Below are 12,896 nucleotides of genomic sequence, written 5' to 3' on the forward strand. Positions count from 1 at the left end.
GAACTTGTGTTACTTGGTAAAGCTATATTCAGTGAATAGGTGTCTAGTGTGAAAAGAGATGTGTGGACTGTGCACAAGTATGTAAACTAACTATTAAAAGGAAAATCACGTGAGTAATGATGTGTAAAGAAAAGTAAACAACACATTGGTCTTCCTAATAGGTGCCTGATGTTAAAAGGATATTCTCTACTTAACAATGTTCATGTGTTCTATGGTGTCTTCTAAAATGCTAAACCCCTATTCCTCATGATAGTCTAGCCTAATCCCGATCAAGCATCATCCTCAGATTCCTCTTGTTGGACTAAACTCGACCAGAACCGCATTAAGACAAACATACAAACGACTAGGTTACCCTACCCCGATCCCTCGTGATAATACGGTAAACTAGCCCTGTCGTATCAAGTTCTAAGCACCAGACCAGTTTCCACTATTGAATAATCCTAACAAAGCATGCACCTACGTGATCAAGGCAAACACACACTAAAATGACGTACTGATAGCACAAAGAACACATAAAACATCATTAAATAGATATACAAGTATTTACATCAACTACCTACAAGGAAGAACCAACAAAGCATTTAGCTCTCCATAACTGGGAAGCTTCCTTTACAACAAAGAGAAGAGAAAGATGAATGATTGAAGAAATACAAGTAGTGGGGATGTCTCCTCCACCTCTAGAACCTCACAATCACTCACAAACTCATCTCAAGCTCTCAGGACGACTTCCTCTTCAAGCTCCATTCTCTACAGGTCTTTTCACAGCAAAATCTTTCAAAACTCTCTGGATTCAGACCATTCTCTCTCTAGAATCTCTCACATGCAGAAGCTATTCGAGAAAATGGCAATAATCCCTTAAACTTGGACCTTTCTCTCTCTAGAAATCTCTAAACATGCAAAAGCTTCGAGAATTGCCCAAACTCCTCTCCAAAATCTAATTTTAGGCTTAAATAGGTGGCTTTGTTTGTGCTAGCGCGCTTAGCGCGACTATGGACCGCCCAGCGCGCATTAGTGGATTTCGGCTTAGCGCATGCTTTTCTTGCTCAGCGGATGGACTGAAGTGGTACGCTTAGTAGGATGACCCTTCGCTCAGCGCCAATGCACAACTCATCCTTCTTCCAGATTCTTCCTTGCGCTTAGCCGAGGAGTGTTGCGCTCAGCGGTTGGCTCGCTAAGCCAGCAGATTGGCTTAGTGAGAGGATGAAAATTAGCGCTTCACAAACTTGCCTAATTAACCTGAAATTGAGAGGAAATGATTATTAAACACACAAAATGAAAATACTAAGTATTTATTACCTATCTTTAACAAAAATTAATTACAATACTATAAAATAACCATAAATTAGAGGAGTTTGATACAATTTACACATGTTTTATACACAAAAGTTACTCGTATTCATCGACTAACACTCGCTAAGCGAGATGTTTGTCTCTTGCCAGGCTCAGCACACGACTGTCACCAAGCCCAAATCCACTTACTCACGCTAAGTGCAAGGGTGGCGCTAAGCACGACATCGCGATTTCAGAGCCTATTTAAAGCCTTATTTGTTAGAATTATGGGACGAACTTTGGAGACCAGAGCTGCATTCTTTTGCATAGAATTCGAGATAGTGCTCTAGAGGCAGCAGAGACGCAACAGCTAAGCAAGGAAGCTTGGGTTCATCACTTTGGAGACCAGAGCTTCATTCTTATGTGGGATCGAGATGTAGTACTTTAGGCTACAACATAGAACATAGGAACATGATTAATTAAAGAAATATCCTCATATGCATCAACTTGTTTGTTAGAAAGACCCAACGCTTTTTACCTATTGCTGACAACTTTTACTTACTTGCATTTACTGTTTTTACCATAGAATTAGTTTATTTATGTTTTTAACCATCAATTATCAATGTTTGCTCCAAAAATGCATTACTTTTGAATAGAACTCTGTCTAATAAGAAAGTTCCTTGAGTTCGATACTCATATCACTTTGTTTTAATTTTAAATACTTGACGACCCAGTGCTCTTTTTGGTGTTTCATTTCCCTTGAATATATTTGTTGAAAATTGGAGAAAAAGGAACCATATGGGAAAATGAACAAAGTATTTATGGCACCATTGCTGGGGAACTTAATTCATTAGAAGAGTTCAGTTCAGTTTTATGGCATTGCTTTATATTTTTCTCTTTGATTCATTGATTCTTTTTGTTCATATTTTAGTTACTACACATTTTATTGTCCTTTTGAACTAGATAATTGTTGTTCTATTTCTCTTGTATGCAAAGAAGATCTAGTGCAGGTGATTTGATCCCTATTGATTTGTAGATTAACGCTACTTGCAGGAGATGCAACGCAGAGAGAATTAGAAACTTTTTGCAGGACTTAGAAGCAGCAGTAACTCCAGGAGAAGAACCTCGATGTTCCGAGGCGTCTTCTAGCTTTCCTATTCCAGGGAAATACATATAGTGGGGATGTCTCCTCTACCTCTAGAACCTCACAATCACTCACAAACTCATCTCAAGCTCTCAGGACGAGTTCCGCTTCAAGCTCCGTTCTCTATAGGTCTTTGCACAACAAAATCTCTCAAAACTCTTTAGATTCAGACCCTTCTCTCTCTAGAAATCTCTAAACATGCAAAAGCTTCGAGAATTGCCCAAACTCCTCTCCAAAATCTGATTTCAGGCTTAAATAGGTGGCTTGGTTTGTGCTAGCGCGCTTAGCGTGACTATGGACTGCTCAACATGCATTAGTGGATTCGGCTTAGCTCGTGCTTTTCTCGCTCAGTGGATGGACTGAAGCGGTGTGCTTAGCGGGATGACGTTTCACTCAGCGCCAATGCACAGCTCATCCTTCTTCCAGATTCTTCCTCGTGCTCAGCCGAGGAGTGTTGCGCCCAGCGGTTGGCTCGCTAAGCCAGTAGATTGGCTTAGCGAGAGGATGAAAATCAGCGCTTCACAAACTTTCCTAATTAACCTGAAATTGTGAGGAAATGATTATTAATCACACAAAATGGAAATACTAAGTATTTATTACCTATCTTTAACAAAAAGTAATTACAATACTACAAAATAACCATAAATTGGAGGAGTTTGATATAATTTACACAGGTTTTATACACAAAAGTTAGTTATATTCATCGACTAACAACTTCCCCAAATTTATAGTTTTGCTTGTCCTCAAGCAAATAAAGAACAACTCACTGGTCCCCCAAGTGACAAAAACATGCAGTGACTATGTACAAAGGTGTATGTACAAAAGTTATTGATTGCATGATAAAAGAATGAAGCAAAATGCCCTCATCACTTGTCTTTCACAAAGCATGCAATTATTCAAAGAGAAGAATAAAATGTAACCTATACAATTAGATGAAGTTAGGCATAAGATAGATATCAAGGAAAGTAGCTTAAACCACAGTCTCACAGCTACTGTTTCACTCAAGCACAAGTGTTTATGCTATTCATTAATAACAACTAGCAAGAGGTCCAATCTTTGAACTTCATCTCATGTCATCAAGTCAGAAATGCATAAATAGAATCAGAGGGACTTTTATAGGCTTGTAGTGAGGTTTGGCTACAAAAATAATTGGTTTTTCTAGGATTCAGAGGCTTAGATTCTAAGAAAGCACAAATCCTAGACTCATCTAAATATTTCTTTCAATACAATTAGCTTACTCACTAGCCTTTCACTTTAATTTGCATTTGACCTTATTACAACAACACACATTTTTTTTAACACACAACTTATTTGTTATGTGTGCTGATGCTTTACCTTTTACTTTACATCCCAATCAACTCCCCCAAATTTGGGGTAATTTGCCTTGAACTATCTGCTCTCTTAGAATCTAAACAAGGTATTTGGAGATAATCATTTAAGTTAAGGGTTCAATTTCTGACAATATCATTTAGCTCACAAAGGGTGCAAAGGATACAATTATCATTCAAGGTAAGCTTTTTGGTCAATTGGCTTGTATATACACAATCATGGCCTCCATCATGTCCTCATTCATACATTTCATTCTAAATTTCAGAGATTGATGCAAAGACCATTACTCAAAGCTAGTCATTTACTCACAGTTTAAGATCACACTCTCACAAGTTATGGTTCAAGCTTTTCTTTCTCAATCAACCTGTCTATTGCCTAACAATTCTAATTGCAAGTTCACATTCTTGTTCTTTCTTTGTCTAACATACATACTTGCTCAAACTCATGAAAAGAAACACAAACTCCATCACAATCATGCATTCAATCCAAAATCAATTCATAACACCAATTTTCACAAAAAGATAAAAGTTCTTCACTGCAATATCATCAAAGTCAAGTTAAACTGTTTCATATGCTTCAAAACAAGCATACTAGCTATCCACAAAAAACAGAAGTGTATATAAACATTAACCAAAATAACTAAGAACTTAACTGAAATATAATAATTATAATAACAATAAAAAAAACATCATCAGGAATTTAGAATTTTTGTGACTGGTCCTGAGTATCCTGAGTCTGATCACCCTCCTCATATGTCAGATGAAGTATTGAAGTAGCTAGAGGAGAAGTGTTCAGAGTTAGGATTGGTGGGTCGGGTCCTTTGGCATCTCGAGTATGGGAGTGGAGGGGTCTACTGCATGCTGAGGTGAGGATAGGTTCACCACTGGTGTGGGTGGATTTGATGTGACCTCTCGAGACCTCTCAGGAGTAGCAGCAGCTTCCTGTCTAACCCGTGTCTCACCTGCCTCCTCCTCTATAATGAATGGCTCTAGAATGATGGCCTCAGATGATGCATCCTCTACATGCTGGGGTACCTGGGCTGTGGGACCTTCATCTTCCCTGTGAAGAAAAGGTTGGGCCCCAGGCCAGGCTACTCTCTCTAGAAACTGCTCAACAAAAGGAATGGATCATGGAGGCGCCACCACCTATAAACTCTGAAGTAAAATGATATGTCCCTGATGAATGCTCTGAAGCATGGCATCAAAGTGCTGAGAATCAATCTGAGCTGGGACTGAAGGGGCTGCTGAAGTGGATGCTGGAGTAGGAGCTGTAGATGTGGAGGGAAGCTTAGCTGGCCTCGCCCTCGCCCTCCTAGCCCCTCGGATAGAAACTGTCAGATCATTAGGATTCCAATAGTTCTTCCTGATGTAGGCCAAGTTAATGATCGGGCTCAGGCGCTCAAAAGTGAGGCTGTCAGAGACAACCCCTCTGGCTCTACATAGGGCGGTGATCAGAGCAGGAAACCCAAGTTTAGAAGAGTTAGATTGGGCTATAGAAGTCATCTGGCCAGAAATGAGAGCTCTTATGTTCAAGATCAGCCTAGCTCTGTCCACTGTTAGGTCAAATGTGTGAGATGTGGGGGCCAGGTTGGAGTATGAGAGAAAACTCCACACCTGGGCTAAAGTTGTCAAATCCTTCCTCAGGATCCTCCAAGGATGGACCTCAGTGTTCAAGATGAACCCTCGGCCTGGTATGCATAGGGCATCCTCAATCTCCCTAGGATCTGAAGGCAACCTACAGTATCTGGATTATGTGGGCAAAGTCTCACCCTCTGCCAACACCACAGGTGTCTCTAGGAATGTGTTGAGGCTGTTAGCGTCGATCTTTACTAGGTGGCTTCTGACCCTGGCTTGCTTTGGTGAAGGACCATTAGAGCTGTATAGGTTTGCATAAAACTCTTTCACCAAAGCCAAATCTATGCTCCCATCAACCAAATTGGTGAGGCATTTATGGAGATTACGCCTCTCCAACTCAGTCTTAAAATCATCAAACTCGGTGTGGTAGAGCTCCACCTTCCTCTCTGGCAAGATGTTTCTCCCCAATACATTATCCGTGTACCGGTTCCATGCATCTAAGGAGTGAAATCTCCTTGTATCATATTGAGTTGTGGGTCCTGAACTGATACTCTTGCGTTTCCTAGAGGCCATCTGCAAATAAAGGGACCAAACAGTTAATCAGGACACAAGTTATTCAAATTCAAAAACTGAAAAATAAAACTGAACAAGGCATTGGCAGCTTAGCAAGATCTGGTCCACTTAGTGCGCCTTCAGAAAATGAACACAACCGCTTAGCTACAAGGGGGCCGCTTAGCGGATGTTGCAGAAAAATTCTGCTTTTGCATAATCGGCTTTGTTGGCCTTTGCCCTCTAAGCCTAATGATCGCCGCAACAGATGTGTGCTAAGCTCCGCAGGGTCGCGCTTAGCGGCACCATGAAATTCAGAAAATTCACTAAGTATGGGGACTTAGTGAGCTAGGCTCACTTAGCCCAATGGCTGCCGTAATTGTCGCAACCTACCCTTCCGCGGGAGGGCGACACGAGACTCACAGGTGCGTCTTCCAAGAAAGGAAAATGCGCGGAGTCGCCACCAACGTTTATTTGAGGAAAACGTCGGAAAAAAATCGGAAAGGACGTGGTCTACGAACTTTAAGTGAAAGGTTCGGGAGTTGTATTTACGCACGGGGAAGGTATTAGCACCCAACGCGTCCGTCACAAGGGACGACAACCTTTAATCAAGTGTGCAAACATGACTTCAATTTGTTTTATGTTCCCTTTTACGTCTTTATGCCTTTTGTGCCTTTTATATTTTTATCTTTTTGTGGTCGACAAGGGTGTTTCCCTTGCTCCTACGTATTCCTCAATTGTGATAAGGAAATCAGACCTACGTAGTTCTTCGAGAACTGAACGTTGGTTAAATTGTTTTTATCTTTTTTGCAAGATATATTTTAATTGAATAAAAGGTCATTTAAGGCGTTGGACCATTAAACGATCTTTTTATTATTTTTGAAAGGAGAGAAAACATTAAGGCATTGGACCATTAATGATCTCTTGTTTTTTTTTTGAAAGAGGTTACGTGTTGATTTTAGGCTTTTCAAAAATCCACGTTTAACCAATAAAAGCGAAAAAGACCATTTCAAGGCGTTGGACCTTAAAAAATGGTTTTTAGATGATGACAAAAGCTTGGTTTATGAATTGATTTTAGCCTTAGTTTCACTTTGGTTATTAGTCAATTCGATTAAGAATGAAAATCCCAAAGAAAAACGCCCGATTGATTTTTTTGATTATTTTATTAAAAGATATATTTTTTTATTATTATATTATTATTTTGCCTCTTTTTGGTTTTAAACGTGGTTACGACATGAAAGATCGGTCGGATTTTATTCTAACAGAAATTAAAAGATGTTACAATTCAAATGATCGGTGGAAATTTATTTTATTTTTTGATTAGGCAAGAAAGTGATTTAAATAAATGACTAAAGCACGTCAAAAGGGGGTACGAAAAGTAAATGAAATAAAAATAAAAGCACGAGAAACAAGTGGGGACCACTAAGGGCACATAGAATGAATTGAAAGGTTCGATTTCGGGAACTTACTGGTTGAAGACCAAAGAACGACGAAGAACAAACGAAGAACGGTGGAAAACCTTCGCGAAATCACCCACAGAAACATCTCGGAAGCATTACGGAAGCGCCTCGGCTTATATTTTCTTCACGGAAAAAACTTTTCTCACTAATTTTAAATGATTCTCAGATACCAGGAGGGTCGAACCTTTTTGTTCTGCCCTCCTCCCCCTATTTATAGGGGAAAAGAGGGAGGTGGTTGCTGCCCAGCTCGCCCAGGCGAGCTGGCTTGCTTCTACCAGAAGGCACCGCCTTCTGTTGGAAGATCCTGGAAGGCCCAAGTGGGCCTGATAGCTTTGGAACGTCGTGGTTTCCTTTCTTTTCTTGTTTGTTTACTTGTTGACAATTTTGTATTATTCAGATGTTGTCTGGTGTAAAGACCTTTCAGCATATTTCTTCTATTTTCTTCCGATCCTTGATCGGGAATTTTCTTTCTTTTGTGTTCTTGCTTTCTCTCACTCTTTGATTGGGAGTTTTCTTCTTTTGCTCTCTTTTTTTGTTTTCTTCCGAGGGCAAGGATTATGGTAAGTTGGGATTTTTGCTCAAGGCTTCGGGGAAAAGGGGATGTCCCATATTATTTCCATGATACACATTGTCACAACCTACCCTTCGGCAAGGAGGGCGACGCGTGACTCGCGGGAGCATCTTTCAAGAAAGGAAAATGCACGGAGTCGCCACCAACGTTTATTCGAGGAAAATGTCGGAAAAACCGAAAAAAGACGTGGTCTACGAACTTTAAGTGAAAGGTTCGGGAGTTGTATTTACGCACGGGGAAGGTATTAGCACCCCACACGTCCGTCACAAGGAACGACAACCTTTAATCCAGTGTGCAAACATGACTTCCATTTGTTTTATGTTCCCTTTTACGTCTTTATGTCTTTTTGTGCCTTTTATATTTTTTATCTTTTTGTGGTCGACAAGGGTGTTTCCCTTGCTCCTACGTATTCCTCAATCGTGGTAAGGAAATCAAACCTACGTAGTTCTTCGAGAACTAAACGCTGGTTAAATTGTTTTTATCCTTTTTTTTGCAAGATATATTTTTATTGAATGAAATGGTCATTTAAGGCGTTGGACCATTAAACGATCTTTTGATTTTTTGAAAGGAGAGACAACATTAAGGCATTGGACCATTAATGATCTCTTGTTTTTTTTTTTAAAGAAGTGACAAAGTTTATGCGTTGGTTTTAGGTCTTTAAAATCCACGTTTTAACCAATAAAAGCGAAGAGGACCATTTCAAGGCGTTGGACCTTAAAAATGGTTTTTTAGGTGATGACAAAAGCTTGGTTTATGAATTGATTTTAGCCTTAGTTTCACTTTGGTTATTTAGTCAATTCAGTTAAGAAAGAAAAATCCCAAAGAAAAAAAAGTCCAATTGATTTTTTTTTATTATTTTGTTAAAAGATATTTTTTGCTTATTATATTATTATTTTGCCTCTTTTTTGGTTTTAAACGTGGTTACGGCATGGCAGAACGGTCGGATTTCATTTTAACAGAAATTAAAAGATGTTATAATTCAAATGATCGGTGAAAATTTATTTTATTTTTGATTAGGCGAGAAAATGACTTAAATAAATGACTAAAGCACGTCAAAAGGGGGTACGGAAAATAAATGAAATAAAAGTAAAAGCATGCGAAACAAGTGGGGACCACTAAGGGTACATAGAATGAATTGAAAAGTTCGATTTCGGGAACTTATCGATGGAAGACCGAAGAACGACGAAGACCCACTTAGTGAAGTAATCAATTGCCACTAGGATGAATCGATGTCCATTTGTAGCTTTGGGTTCTATGGACCCAATCACATCTATCCGCCACATGGAAAAAGGCCAAGGGGCGGACATGACATTCAGAGGATGTGGCGGAACATTGACATTGTCCGCGAACGCTTAACATTTATGGCATTTCCTTACATGGGTGCAGCAATCACTTTCCATGGTGAGCCAGTAATAACCTGCTTTAAGGATCTTCCTAGCCATAGCATGCCCAATGGCGTGCATTCCAAACGAACCCTCGTGGACTTCCTCGATCATGTGGTTCTCCTCTTTGGCATCCACGCATCGCAGGAAGGTCATGTCATGGTTTCTCTTGTATAGTATGCTTCCACTCATGAAGAAACCGACCGCCAATCTCGTCACTGTCCTTTTGTCATTGTCGGAAGTCTCTGGTGGGTACTCCTTGCTTTCAACGTATCGCTTGATATCAAAATACCAAGACTTACCGTCTCGTTCCTCTTCCACCTGACAACAATGTGCGGGTCTGCCACGACACCAGAACTCAATGTATGGTAGGTCCCTGTGCGGTGTTAGCTGGAACATGGATGCCAAAGTGGCAAGCGCATTTGCAATTTGATTTTCCTCTCGGGGAACATGATGGAAGGAGATCTCATCAAAGAAACCAGCCAATTCCTTGATATAGGCTTGGTAGGGTATCAGCTTGGGGTCTCTAGTTTCCCATTCTCCTCTCAGCTGGTGGATCACCAGTGCTGAGTCCCCGTACACCTTGAGAAGCTTGACATTGGAGTCAATCGCCGCCTAGACGGCCAGGGCACACGCTTCATACTTAGCCATATTGTTGGTGCAGTCAAACCCCAGTCTGGCTATAAAAGGTATACATTGATTGTCTAGAGAGACCAATATTGTTCCAACGCCATGGCCTAGAACGTTTGAAGCTCCGTCAAACCACACGATCCACTTGTCCCGATCCTCGTCTAGCTTTTCCTCAAACAAGGCCATGATGTCCTCATCCGGGAATTCGGGATGCATGGGTTGATAGTCGTTGAGAGGCTGCTGAGCCAAATAATCTGCCAAGGTGCTTCCTTTTATCGCCTTTTGGGTGACATAGACTATATCGAACTTGGATAGCAAAACTTGCCACCGGGCGATCCTCCCAGTGAGAGCAGGCTTCTCAAAGATGTACTTAACCGGGTCCATCTTGGATATCAACCAGGTGGTATGGCTTAGCATGTATTGTCTTAGACGGTGGGACGCCCAAACTAAAGCACAACACGTTCTTTTGAGCAGGGAGTAGTTCATTTCATAGGCCGTGAACTTCTTACTCAAGTAGTAGACAATGCGCTCTTTCTTCCCGGACTCGTCATGTTGCCCCAGCATACATCCCATCGACTCGTCCAAAATTGTCATATACAAGATGAGAGGCCTTTCGGGTACCGGCGGCATAAGCACGGGAGGGTTCATGAGACACCTTTTGATCCTTCCAAACGCCTCCTGACAATCCTCGTTCCAGCGAACAGATTGGTTTTTGCGTAAGAGTTTGACCAACGGCTCACAGATAGCGGTGAGTTGTGATATGAATCTGGCAATGTAATTCAAACGTCCCAGGAAACCTCGGACCTGCCTCTCGGTACGGGGTTCTGGCATCTCAAGGATGGCTTTCACTTTTTTGGGGTCCACCTCTATCCCTTTTTGGCTTACGATGAAACCTAGCAATTTCCCTGACTTGACCCCAAAGGTGAACTTAGCGGGGTTTAACCTCAATTGATATTTCCTAAGCCTTTCGAACAACTTCCGCAAGCTGACAAGGTGTTCCTCCTCGATCTTAGAATTGGCAATTATGTCATCCACATAGACCTCGATTTCTCGATGCATCGTATCGTGGAACAAAGCTACCATAGCCCGTTGATAAGTTGCCCCGGCGTTCTTGAGTCCAAAGGACATCACCTTATAACAAAACGTCCCCCACAAGGTGACAAAGGTAGTCTTTTCCATATCCTCCGGCGCCATTTTTATCTGATTGTAACCGGAGAACCCATCCATGAAGGAAAGCAAAGCAAAATTGGCCGTATTATCCACGAGGATATCGATGTGTGGCAGAGGAAAATTGTCCTTAGGACTGGCTCGATTCAGGTCCAGATAATCTACACACATTCGCACCTTCCCATCCTTCTTAGGGTCTGGTACAATGTTGGCAACCCATTCTGGGTACCGAGCGATAGCCAAAAAACCAATGTCAAATTGTTTCTTTACCTCTTCTTTTATTTTCAAGGATGTCTCGGGCTTCATCCTCCTCAACTTTTGTTATACCGGGGAACACTCAGGATTTAGAGGTAATCTATGTTGTACGATGTACGAACTCAAACCGGGCATATCTTGGTATGACCAGGCAAAGATGTCTTGGTAGTTTTTTAGCAGGGCCATCAATTCTTCACGGATGGGTGCGGTCATACCCGTGTCTATCTTTACTTCCTTTTTCCCACTGTTGGTTCCTAAGTCCACTAGTTCCGTCTCTTCTTGATGAGGCCCCATCTCTTGGTCCTCATGGGCGACTATCTTCTCCAACTCCGGGGGAAGTCCCACATCTTCGTCCTCTTCACTCTCTGTCTGATCTGTTTCTTGCTTGAAATCGATGGTCGGGTCCCAGGTATTAGTACCTTCGAGGGACTCATCGTCGGATCTGGCGTTTTAAGCGTAAAGAAATAAACATGCAAATGAATGAGAATGGGTAGAGACGCAGGAACAGATGAAGAAAGATCTTTATATTATAAATTCAGGAACAAAAGACATAAAACCTTAACAAAAGGAAACTCTAAAGCCTAGGCCCAACCGTAGAGTTTAAAAGCCACAAAGGGTTACATTATGCTTGTCACTTAAATGCCCGGGCGCTCCTCTACTCGCCAATTTCCTAGTCGGAAACCAGGAGGGCATGGTTGTACTAGATCTAACCCATTCAGAGAGTCATCCTCGCATATCGCAATAACTTGGCCTTCGTGTCCTAGTCCCGCGCTTATAAAGCTCCTACTGATGTGGCATGGTGGGCCCCCTTCGATTTTTTGTCCCAATTGCGAGCCTTGGCTTCTGCTCTTCTTATGTCCGCTTGTGTGGGTTTATAGCCTAACCCAAACTTCCCACGGTTTCCTCTGGTGCTTATCAGGCTGGTTCTACCACCATTGTTTTTGCCTAAACCCATTCTGGGCTCGTAACCATTCCCCAACATCACCCAGGCTACCATCATTGTTGTATCGGACAGGCAAGGTTGCCCAGAGATGGAATCTACAGAGGCAATGCTTACTACCTCAAAAGATTGGAAGGCTGTTTCTAACGACTCCTTCGCGGCTTCCACATATGGCACAGAGGACGGGCAACTTACCAAGATGTCTTCCTCCCCCGACACAATAACCAAATGCCCCTCTACTACGAATTTTAATTTTTGGTGGAGTGTAGAGGGAACGACTCCCACCGAGTGGATCCACGGGCGTCCCAAAAGATAGCTGTAAGCTGGATTAATATCCATTACTTGGAAGGTAACCTGACAGGTATGTGGGCCTATCTATACAGGGAGGTCAATCTCTCCCCTAACTTCTCGGCGGGTGCCGTCGAAGGCACGAACCACCATGGAACTTGGCTTTAGATGGGAAGCATTAAGCGACAATTTCTTCAACGTGCTTTTGGGCATTACATTTAAACTGGAACCATTATCGATAAGTACCTTGGCCATGACATGATCCATGCATTTGACTGACACATGCAAAGCCCTGTTATGCCCTCTCCCCTCGATAGGGATTTCTTCTTCAGCGAAGG

This window comes from Glycine max, chromosome 15 (assembly GCF_000004515.6).
Source record: "Glycine max cultivar Williams 82 chromosome 15, Glycine_max_v4.0, whole genome shotgun sequence".
In the NCBI taxonomy this organism is placed as follows: domain Eukaryota; kingdom Viridiplantae; phylum Streptophyta; class Magnoliopsida; order Fabales; family Fabaceae; genus Glycine; species Glycine max.